A 12,083-nucleotide genomic window follows, 5' to 3' on the forward strand; every position below is an offset into this window, starting at 1 on the left:
TGTATACCACCTACCCGTGGTTTTTTTTTTCTTTCTTCTTTGTACATACTACTATAGTATAGTAGCTTACTGTAGCAGTCTGCGGTGCTGCTGAGCTGACAGTGTCCAGCAGGTCCGTCATCAGTCATCATTACCTAATAAATATATTATCTACCTGTCCGGCTGCAGTACTAGTGATATTATATATACATACATATATATATTGATTTCATCTCATTATCAATCATCCAGTCTATATTAGCAGCAGACACAGTACGTTAGTCCACGGCTGTAGCTACCTCTGTGTCGGCACTCGGCAGTCCATCCATAATTGTATACCACCTACCCGTGGTTTTTTTTTTTCTTTCTTCTTTGTACATACTACTATAGTATAGTAGCTTACTGTAGCAGTCTGCGGTGCTGCTGAGCTGACAGTGTCCAGCAGGTCCGTCATCAGTCATCATTACCTAATAAATATATTATCTACCTGTCCGGCTGCAGTACTAGTGATATTATATATACATACATATATATATATTGATTTCATCTCATTATCATCCAGTCTATATTAGCAGCAGACACAGTACGGTAGTCCACGGCTGTAGCTACCTCTGTGTCGGCACTCGGCAGTCCATCCATAAGTATACTAGTATCCATCCATCTCCATTGTTTACCTGAGGTGCCTTTTAGTTGTGCCTATTAAAATATGGAGAACAAAAATGTTGAGGTTCCAAAATTAGGGAAAGATCAAGATCCACTTCCACCTCGTGCTGAAGCTGCTGCCACTAGTCATGGCCGAGACGATGAAATGCCAGCAACGTCGTCTGCCAAGGCCGATGCCCAATGTCATAGTACAGAGCATGTCAAATCCAAAACACCAAATATCAGTAAAAAAAGGACTCCAAAACCTAAAATAAAGTTGTCGGAGGAGAAGCGTAAACTTGCCAATATGCCATTTACCACACGGAGTGGCAAGGAACGGCTGAGGCCCTGGCCTATGTTCATGGCTAGTGGTTCAGCTTCACATGAGGATGGAAGCACTCAGCCTCTCGCTAGAAAACTGAAAAGACTCAAGCTGGCAAAAGCACCGCAAAGAACTGTGCGTTCTTCGAAATCCCAAATCCACAAGGAGAGTCCAATTGTGTCGGTTGCGATGCCTGACCTTCCCAACACTGGACGTGAAGAGCATGCGCCTTCCACCATTTGCACGCCCCCTGCAAGTGCTGGAAGGAGCACCCGCAGTCCAGTTCCTGATAGTCAGATTGAAGATGTCAGTGTTGAAGTACACCAGGATGAGGAGGATATGGGTGTTGCTGGCGCTGGGGAGGAAATTGACCAGGAGGATTCTGATGGTGAGGTGGTTTGTTTAAGTCAAGCACCCGGGGAGACACCTGTTGTCCGTGGGAAGAATATGGCCGTTGACATGCCTGGTGAAAATACCAAAAAAATCAGCTCTTCAGTGTGGAGGTATTTCAACAGAAAAGCGGACAACAGGTGTCAAGCCGTGTGTTGCCTTTGTCAAGCTGTAATAAGTAGGGGTAAGGACGTTAACCACCTCGGAACATCCTCCCTTATACGTCACCTGCAGCGCATTCATAATAAGTCAGTGACAAGTTCAAAAACTTTGGGTGACAGCGGAAGCAGTCCACTGACCAGTAAATCCCTTCCTCTTGTAACCAAGCTCACGCAAACCACCCCACCAACTCCCTCAGTGTCAATTTCCTCCTTCCCCAGGAATGCCAATAGTCCTGCAGGCCATGTCACTGGCAATTCTGATGATTCCTCTCCTGCCTGGGATTCCTCCGATGCATCCTTGCGTGTAACGCCTACTGCTGCTGGCGCTGCTGTTGTTGCTGCTGGGAGTCGATGGTCATCCCAGAGGGGAAGTCGGAAGACCACTTGTACTACTTCCAGTAAGCAATTGACTGTCCAACAGTCCTTTGCGAGGAAGATGAAATATCACAGCAGTCATCCTGCTGCAAAGCGGATAACTGAGGCCTTGACAACTATGTTGGTGTTAGACGTGCGTCCGGTATCCGCCGTTAGTTCACAGGGAACTACACAATTTCTTGAGGTAGTGTGCCCCCGTTACCAAATACCATCTAGGTTCCACTTCTCTAGGCAGGCGATACCGAAAATGTACACAGACCTCAGAAAAAGACTCACCAGTGTCCTAAAAAATGCAGCTGTACCCAATGTCCACTTAACCACGGACATGTGGACAAGTGGAGCAGGGCAGGGTCAGGACTATATGACTGTGACAGCCCACTGGGTAGATGTATGGACTCCCGCCGCAAGAACAGCAGCGGCGGCACCAGTAGCAGCATCTCGCAAACGCCAACTCTTTCCTAGGCAGGCTACGCTTTGTATCACCGCTTTCCAGAATACGCACACAGCTGAAAACCTCTTACGGCAACTGAGGAAGATCATCGCGGAATGGCTTACCCCAATTGGACTCTCCTGTGGATTTGTGGCATCGGACAACGCCAGCAATATTGTGTGTGCATTAAATATGGGCAAATTCCAGCACGTCCCATGTTTTGCACATACCTTGAATTTGGTGGTGCAGAATTTTTAAAAAAACGACAGGGGCGTGCAAGAGATGCTGTCGGTGGCCAGAAGAATTGCGGGACACTTTCGGCGTACAGGCACCACGTACAGAAGACTGGAGCACCACCAAAAACTACTGAACCTGCCCTGCCATCATCTGAAGCAAGAAGTGGTAACGAGGTGGAATTCAACCCTCTATATGCTTCAGAGGTTGGAGGAGCAGCAAAAGGCCATTCAAGCCTATACAATTGAGCACGATATAGGAGGTGGAATGCACCTGTCTCAAGCGCAGTGGAGAATGATTTCAACGTTGTGCAAGGTTCTGATGCCCTTTGAACTTGCCACACGTGAAGTCAGTTCAGACACTGCCAGCCTGAGTCAGGTCATTCCCCTCATCAGGCTTTTGCAGAAGAAGCTGGAGACATTGAAGGAGGAGCTAACACGGAGCGATTCCGCTAGGCATGTGGGACTTGTGGATGGAGCCCTTAATTCGCTTAACAAGGATTCACGGGTGGTCAATCTGTTGAAATCAGAGCACTACATTTTGGCCACCGTGCTCGATCCTAGATTTAAAGCCTACCTTGGATCTCTCTTTCCGGCAGACACAAGTCTGCTGGGGTTGAAAGACCTGCTGGTGAGAAAATTGTCAAGTCAAGCGGAACGCGACCTGTCAACATCTCCTCCTTCACATTCTCCCGCAACTGGGGGTGCGAGGAAAAGGCTCAGAATTCCGAGCCCACCCGCTGGCGGTGATGCAGGGCAGTCTGGAGCGACTGCTGATGCTGACATCTGGTCCGGACTGAAGGACCTGACAACGATTACGGACATGTCGTCTACTGTCACTGCATATGATTCTCTCACCATTGAAAGAATGGTGGAGGATTATATGAGTGACCGCATCCAAGTAGGCACGTCACACAGTCCGTACTTATACTGGCAGGAAAAAGAGGCAATTTGGAGGCCCTTGCACAAACTAGCTTTATTCTACCTAAGTTGCCCTCCCACAAGTGTGTACTCCGAAAGAGTGTTTAGTGCCGCCGCTCACCTTGTCAGCAATCGGCGTACGAGGTTACATCCAGAAAATGTGGAGAAGATGATGTTCATTAAAATTAATTATAATCAATTCCTCCGTGGAGACATTGACCAGCAGCAATTGCCTCCACAAAGTACACAGGGAGCTGAGATGGTGGATTCCAGTGGGGACGAATTGATAATCTGTGAGGAGGGGGATGTACACGGTGATATATCGGAGGATGATGATGAGGTGGACATCTTGCCTCTGTAGAGCCAGTTTGTGCAAGGAGAGATTAATTGCTTCTTTTTTGGTGGGGGTCCAAACCAACCCGTCATTTCAGTCACAGTCGTGTGGCAGACCCTGTCACTGAAATGATGGGTTGGTTAAAGTGTGCATGTCCTGTTTATACAACATAAGGGTGGGTGGGAGGGCCCAAGGACAATTCCATCTTGCACCTCTTTTTTCTTTAATTTTTCTTTGCGTCATGTGCTGTTTGTGGAATGTTTTTTGGAAGGGCCATCCTGCGTGACACTGCAGTGCCACTCCTAGATGGGCCCGGTGTTTGTGTCGGCCACTAGGGTCGCTTATCTTACTCACACAGCTACCTCATTGCGCCTCTTTTTTTCTTTGCGTCATGTGCTGTTTGGGGAGGGTTTTTTGGAAGGGCCATCCTGCGTGACACTGCAGTGCCACTCCTAGATGGGCCCGGTGTTTGTGTCGGCCACTAGGGTCGCTTATCTTACTCACACAGCTACCTCATTGCGCCTCTTTTTTTCTTTGCATCATGTGCTGTTTGGGGAGGGTTTTTTGGAAGGGCCATCCTGCGTGACACTGCAGTGCCACTCCTAGATGGGCCCGGTGTTTGTGTCGGCCACTAGGGTCGCTTATCTTACTCACACAGCTACCTCATTGCGCCTCTTTTTTTCTTTGCGTCATGTGCTGTTTGGGGAGGGTTTTTTGGAAGGGCCATCCTGCGTGACACTGCAGTGCCACTCCTAGATGGGCCCCGTGTTTGTGTCGGCCACTAGGGTCGCTTATCTTACTCACACAGCTACCTCATTGCGCCTCTTTTTTTCTTTGCGTCATGTGCTGTTTGGGGAGGGTTTTTTGGAAGGGCCATCCTGCGTGACACTGCAGTGCCACTCCTAGATGGGCCCGGTGTTTGTGTCGGCCACTAGGGTCGCTTATCTTACTCACACAGCTACCTCATTGCGCCTCTTTTTTTCTTTGCGTCATGTGCTGTTTGGGGAGGGTTTTTTGGAAGGGCCATCCTGCGTGACACTGCAGTGCCACTCCTAGATGGGCCCGGTGTTTGTGTCGGCCACTAGGGTCGCTTATCTTACTCACACAGCTACCTCATTGCGCCTCTTTTTTTCTTTGCGTCATGTGCTGTTTGGGGAGGGTTTTTTGGAAGGGCCATCCTGCGTGACACTGCAGTGCCACTCCTAGATGGGCACGGTGTTTGTGTCGGCCACTACGGTCGCTTATCTTACTCACACAACTACCTCATTGCGCCTCTTTTTTTCTTTGCGTCATGTGCTGTTTGGGGAGGGTTTTTTGGAAGGGCCATCCTGCGTGACACTGCAGTGCCACTCCTAGATGGGCACGGTGTTTGTTTCGGCCACTAGGGTCGCTTATCTTACTCACACAGCTACCTCATTGCGCCTTTTTTTTTCTTTGCGTCATGTGCTGTTTGGGGAGGGTTTTTTGGAAGGGCCATCCTGCGTGACACTGCAGTGCCACTCCTAGATGGGCCCGGTGTTTGTGTCGGCCACTAGGGTCGCTTATCTTACTCACACAGCTACCTCATTGCGCCTCTTTTATTCTTTGCGTCATGTGCTGTTTGGGGAGGGTTTTTTGGAAGGGCCATCCTGCGTGACACTGCAGTGCCACTCCTAGATGGGCCCGGTGTTTGTGTCGGCCACTAGGGTCGCTTATCTTACTCACACAGCTACCTCATTGCGCCTCTTTTTTTCTTTGCGTCATGTGCTGTTTGGGGAGGGTTTTTTGGAAGGGCCATCCTGCGTGACACTGCAGTGCCACTCCTAGATGGGCACGGTGTTTGTGTCGGCCACTAGGGTCGCTTAGGTTAGTCATCCAGCGACCTAGGTGCAAATTTTAGGACTAAAAATAATATTGTGAGGTGTGAGGTATTCAGAATAGACTGAAAATGAGTGGAAATTATGGTTTTTGAGGTTAATAATACTTTGGGATCAAAATGACCCCCAAATTCTATGATTTAAGGTGTTTTTTAGTGTTTTTTAAAAAAAACACCCGAATCCAAAACACACCCGAATCCGACAAAAAAAATTCGGTGAGGTTTTGCCAAAACGCGGTCGAACCCAAAACACGGCCGCGGAACCGAACCCAAAACCAAAACACAAAACCCGAAAAATTTCAAGTGCACATCTCTAGTCCACATAGGGGTTCCAATGTATAGATAGATAGTGTCTTGGTAGACAGTCAATAGGTCAGCCCCATATGGTTGACATGCATTAAGTCGATAGGGTTAAAACGTTGACAGGGTTAAAAGGTCGACAGGTAAAAGGTAGACAGTACTTAAAGTTGGCAGGTACAAAAGGTCAACATGGCAACGGCCGGCACAAGGTTGTTGGGTTGTTGTTGTTTTTTTTTGGGGGGGGGTTTACGTCTTACAACTTTTGCTTAGTTTTCCATTCATGTGGACTACTAATGGGAATAATAACTTTGCCCCGAGTTTGGCGAGGGTACGCATTACATTGTGGTCACATATTATATCTATTGACAGTCCACAATCTCCCCATTCCCCTAAACTACTCTCTCTAACCTCCTCTCTTGGCCTCTCCCAATGGACTGACTCCCCTACTCCAGAGCCGGCCCTAACCAATATGATGCCCTAGGCAAGATTTTGGCTGGTGCCCCCCTAGCACCACCGCTGGTTCCGCCTCTGACCTTGAACCTCTTTCCCAGCACCATCACCCCTCACCCATAGCAGTCCTTATTTTGGTGTTTGTTCCCCCTATATTTTAAATAGGGACAGTTTGCACATTTGGCGCACACCCCAAAAAGGAGTGTGTTCTTGCTGGCAAGGGGCATGGCCACACAATAGTAACCCCAATTCCAATTACGCCACACAGTACTGCAACTTCATTCACATTTTATCTTACGATAGTGTTCATAATTCATATTACATCCCACAGTAGTATCACGTTACCTTATAAACATTACTACTCACAGTAGAGCCCCTTATTCATATTACATCACACTGAATTGCTCCTTATTCACATTACACCACACCATATTGCTCTTTATTCACATTAGATGATACAGTAGTGCCATTTCTATATGCAACGCCACATAGTAGAGCACCTTATACACATAATGCCACACATAAGTAATGCATTTATACACATAATTCCACACAGTAATGCCCCTTACACATATGAGACACATTATTAATGTCCTTATAAACATAATGCGCCTTACACATTATGACAACCTTTATAAATGCCCTTTTACACATAATGTCCCTTACACATAAGCCACACATTATTAATGCCCTTATACACAATGACACACATAGTGCCCCCTACAGATTTGCTGCACATTAGTGCCCCTATACACATAATGACACACATACAGTAGTACCCTTTTACACATATGCCGCACATTATTAATGCCATTATACACATAATGACACGCATAGTGCCCCTTACACATATGTTGCACATTATTAATGCATTTTACATGACACACATAATGCTCCTTACACATATTCCGAACACTACTGCACAACCAACCCACTCACATGCACACAGCAATCACACTGCCACTAACACTGTGACCTCTGCCTATTCTTGGATACAGATGTGTCCTCACAAATATTGCCTCAATGCTAACATCTGGCACATTTTTTTTAATGAAAATGCATCTTATTTGCATTGCTATGTGGCTAGGATGCACAAGCAGCTTTTACTGATTAAAATTATATGCAGCATGCCTATATACTGTGTGAGACTGTGGCTGTATCTGCATATGAAATGCTACACACAGAATATAGGCATGCCACATATCATTTTAATCAGCAGAAGCTGCTGATGCCCCTAGGCATATCAAATGCCCTAGGCAATTGCCTAGTTTGCCTATGCCTATGGCCGGCTCTGCCCTACTCATCAGGAGGGCCACTGCCTTGATCTTGTATTCACCAGACTATGCTCTGTTTCTGAACTCACTAACATTCCTTTCCCTCTCTCAGATCACAACCTTATCACCTGCATGCTCTCCTCCATTACTTCAAACTCAATGTCCCTGAAGTCTACAAAGACACCTCTAACCCGCAGAAATATTAACGCTATAAATTTTCAACAATTATCTACCTCTCTGCAACCACTGCTCTCACCAATTTCTACATTCACCTCTCTTGAGACTGCTGTGTCACACCTTAACCAAACTCTAGAAACAGCACTTGATGAAGTGGCTCCAGCTACCCATCACACTCCACGTAGACTTAGATGTCAACCGTGGCATTCTAAATACACTAGACACCTACAAAAACTCTCCCGTAAAGTAGAACGCCAGTGGCGTAAATCTCGTAATTCAAATGACTTTCTCACATATAAGACCACCTACCACACTTATTGTAATGCTCTGGACACTGCCAAACAAACATATTTTCAACCTTCATCTCTGCTCAAGCCTCTAACCCCAAGTGACTTTTTAATACATTTAAATCACTTCTTGTCCCTCCCTCACCCAACCCACCAGCCACTTTCAGCGCGCAAGATCTTGCTTCCTATTTCAAGGACAAGATTGACAAGATCCGAAATGAAATGGTATGCTCTTCCACAGCCAGTGACCTGCTCAATTCCCTGCCTGAACCCTCTAACACCTTCTCTTCCTTTGATCCTACAAATGAAGATGAAGTATCTGCGCTCTTTTTATCTGCCTACTCTAATACCTCTCCCCTTGACTCTATACCCTCACAAATTAGTAAAGCTCTGTCTGCTGTGCTCATCCCAACCTTAACGAAAATCTGTAATCTCTCCCTGTCTACTGGTATCTTTCCTTCTCTATACAAGCATACAGTGATTACTCCCATTCTGATAAAACAAAACTCTGACCCTAACTCTCTCTCAAACTACCGTCCCATCTCTCAGCTCCCATGCCCCTCCAAGCTACTTGAGAGACTTGCCTACACTCGCCTCACACACTTTCTTAACTCACACAGCCTACTGGACCCACTTCAGTCAGGATTTCGTGCCCAACACTCCGCAGAGACAGCACTGACTAAGGTAGTGAATGATTTGGTCACTGATAAATCTAAAGGACATTACTCTCTACTAATTCTCCTTGATCTCTCTGCTGCTTTTGATACTGTTGACCACTCTCTTCTCATACAAACACTACAATCCCAAGATATTCAGGACACAGCCCTTTCTTGGTTTTCATCCTACCTACCTAATCGCTCCTCCAGTGTTCGTTTCTCTGATTTCACCTCCTCTTTGCTACCTCTCTCAGTTGGAGTACCACAAGGCTCAGTCTAAGGTCCTCTGCTTTTCTCTATCTATACCACAACTCTTAGCAAACTAATCAACTCTTTCGGATTTCAGTACCATTTGTATGCGGATGATACTTAAATCTACAAGAATCAGGGCTAGGAAGCACAATATGCACGTGGGTCAAAAACTGGTTAGATAATAGGGAGTAGCGCGTTGTGTTTAATGGATCTTTTTCAACTTGGACTGAAGTGCTAAGTGGTGTGCCGCAAGGCTCAGTATTAGGACCGCTATTGTTCAATATTTTCATTAACGACCTAACTGAAGGTCTAGAGAGCATGGTGTAAATTTTTGCAGATGATACCAAATTGTGTAAAGTTATAAATGCGGAGGGGGATGCTGAGTCGCTTCAGAATGACTTAGTTAAATTAGAAGCTTGGGCAGCGAAATGGAGAATGCGCTTCAATACAGACAAGTGTAAGGTAATGCACTGTGGTAACAAGAACAAAAATAACACCTACCTACTAAATGGGGTAAAATTAGGGGACTCTGTACTGGAAAAGGACTTAGGTGTCCTCATAGATAGCAAACTAAGCAGTAGTACCCAAAGTAGGACTGCAGCAAAGAAGGCTAATAAGATATTAGCATGCATAAAACGGGGAATTGATGCTAGGGACGAGAGTATTATACTCCCGTTATATAAATCACTTGTGAGGCCACACCTTGAATACTGTGTACAATTCTGGGCACCTTACTACAAAAAGGATATCCTGGAGCTAGAAAAGGTTCAAAGGCGGGCGACCAAACTAATTAAGGGTATGGAGACGCTGGAATACGAGGAAAAGCTTGCAAGACTAGGCATGTTTACACTGGAAAAGAGGAGATTAAGAGGGGACATGATCAACATTTACAAATATATAAGGGGACAATATACAGATCTTGCGCAGGACCTGTTTTTGGTTAGATCAACACAGAGAACTTGTGGACACTCGCTCAGGTTAGAGGAGAGGAGATTCCGCATAATACAGCGTAAAGGCTTTTTTACGGTAAGGACGATACGTGTTTGGAATTCCCTGCGTGAGGGAGTTGTAATGGCCGACTCAGTCAACACCTTTAAGAATGGGTTAGATAAATTCCTAATGGATAAGGATATCCAGGGTTACGGGGCATAGTCACGCACTATGGTTATTATAAAAAATAGGGGTAAAATGTAACGGCAGTCATCAACTTCAGTCAAAATTGTATACAAAATAATCGTGCATAGGAGACCACAAATAGGTTGAACTCGATGGACAATTGTCTTTTTTCAACCTTAGATACTATGTTACCTATCCTTCCCTGATTTGTCACCATCTGTATTGGACCGTGTCACTGAATGCCTTTCTGCCATTTCATCTTGGATGACATCTCGCCACCTCAAACTTAATATTTCCAAAACAGAATTAATTATAATTCCACCGGCCAATAGTAGTTTCCAACCTGATATCTCTATCACTGTTGAGAACTCGGCAATCATCCCTATCCCACAAGCTCGCTGCCTAGGTGTCATTCTTGACTCTGAACTGTCCTTTGTTCCCCACATTTAATCTGTCTCAAGATCATGTTACATACATCTAAGAAACATATCCAAAATACGACCATATCTTACACAAGACACAGCAAAAACTCTAATCCATGCTCTCATTATCTCCCGCACTGATTATTGTAATAGTCTCCTGAACGGTCTTCCCAAACATAGGCTCTCACCACTACAATCCATATTGAATGCAGCTGCGAGGCTAATCTTCCTCGCTAGACGTTCATAGTCTGCAGATCCGCTCTGTCAGTCCCTTCATTGGTTAACGGTATTCTACCGTATTAAATATAAATACTTTTACTGACATACAAGGCTATTAACCAAACTGCACCAACATACATCTCTTCACTCATCTCAAATATCTCCCTACCCGACCTCTCCGCTCTGCACAAGATCTATGTCTCTCATCCACACGCATTACTTGTTCACGCTCAAAATTACAGGACATTATCCGGGCTTCACCCACTCTGTGGAATGCCGTCCCATGCACAACAAGACTCGCCTCTAGTCTCCAAACCTTTAAACGTTCCCTGAAAACTCACCTCTTCAGACAAGCCTATCAAATTCCAGACCCACCCACATAACTTTAATTTCTCTCACTATCTAATTACATCCTCTCTGTACAGTATACATAACATCACATATTTTGTCTTTCTTTACTCTCACACCCTCCTGACACTTGGCCAACATTGCGGGGTATCATCATACAACCCATTAAGAACCTAGCAATCTGGTGGACCATTATGCAATAGATAGCATCTATCTTTGTGTATCTATGCCTATTTCCCGATAGATTGTAAGCTTGTAAGCAGGGCCTTCCTACCTCTGTCTGTCTGTTTTTACCCAGTTTTGTTCTGTTACTGTTGTTCTAATTGTAAAGCGCAACGGAATATGCTGCGCTTTATAAGAAACTGTTAATAATAATAATAATATTATGGAACATACAAAATGACACAAAAAAGCCATAAAAACATCTGTGTTGACCATTTTTGTGTTGACCATTTGTACCGGTTGACCGTATCAACCATCTACCTTTTACCTGTTGACCTTTTGACCCTGTCGACCTGTTGCATGTTGACCAAATGGGGTTGACCTAATGACTTTCTATCTAATTACTGTAGATCTTCTATACCCCCCCCACCCCCGCAGAACCCTGCACCTTACCGACAGTATACCCTAGTTACAGCCCTGCACATTGTCACATGTGCAAAAGACCTTTACTGCAAAAGAGAATCTTCATCATATCACATAATAAGTTCAACATTTGCTGTAGATTTTGTGTCACAGATATCTGGGTATTACATTTAAATATGGGCAGCATGGATGGGTTCCCACCATGGCCCTAACTATGTGGAGTTTGTATGTTCTCCCCATGATTGAGTGGGTTTGCACCCACAAGCCAATTAGACATGTACTGGTAGGTTCCTTAGCTTCCGACAAAACTGAACCCTAGTGTGTATGTATATGTGTATATGATAGGGATTGATGC

General features: G+C 45.3%; 1 protein-coding gene across 1 annotated transcript in view; it reads right to left on the reverse strand.

Annotated features, from left to right (window-relative positions):
- The window catches only part of DNAH12 (dynein axonemal heavy chain 12), a 320,238-nt gene that overhangs the window by 127,027 nt on the left and 181,128 nt on the right, over window positions 1-12,083 (reverse strand). The gene's annotated exons all lie outside the window — the stretch shown is intronic.

Source organism: Pseudophryne corroboree, chromosome 9 (assembly GCF_028390025.1).
Source record: "Pseudophryne corroboree isolate aPseCor3 chromosome 9, aPseCor3.hap2, whole genome shotgun sequence".
In the NCBI taxonomy this organism is placed as follows: Eukaryota; Metazoa; Chordata; class Amphibia; order Anura; family Myobatrachidae; genus Pseudophryne; species Pseudophryne corroboree.